This window comes from Nicotiana attenuata, chromosome 3, assembly GCF_001879085.1.
Source record: "Nicotiana attenuata strain UT chromosome 3, NIATTr2, whole genome shotgun sequence".
Taxonomy (NCBI): domain Eukaryota; kingdom Viridiplantae; phylum Streptophyta; class Magnoliopsida; order Solanales; family Solanaceae; genus Nicotiana; species Nicotiana attenuata.
The window spans coordinates 50317359-50317850 of NC_031991.1; positions in this window are offsets into that span (position 1 = coordinate 50317359).

Here is a 492-nt window from a genome sequence, read left to right on the forward strand (position 1 = left end):
AAGTCCCCATGTTTCCTGTGCTTCCCCCCTCCCCTCCCCTCAACATTTTCAGGACTCTATTTTTTTTCAAAAATTTAGTTATTCTTCTAAAAATTCACACAAACCCAAAAGAACTATGTTGCTTTACTTTTTACGAAAAAACAACATTGAAATTTGTGCTCCATAACTAAAAAGAAAATACTCTTTTTTCGGTTGAAAAGGAAAGTATTGTTTCTACAACATGAAAATAAAGTACTCATTTTATTAAAATAAAAGAAAATACTTTTTCTACACCATGAAAAGAGAATACTCATTTTGTTAAAATGAAAGAAAATATTTTTTTTACATAATGAAAGAAAATACTTTTTACTACATCATTAGTTGAAAGAAGAAAGTATTTTTTTTTTGTTAAAATGGAAAAAATACTCTTTTTATACCATGAAAAGAAAATACTCATTTGTTGAAATAACAAAAAAAAAAAATCTATATCATAAAAAGAATTAATAACTTTTT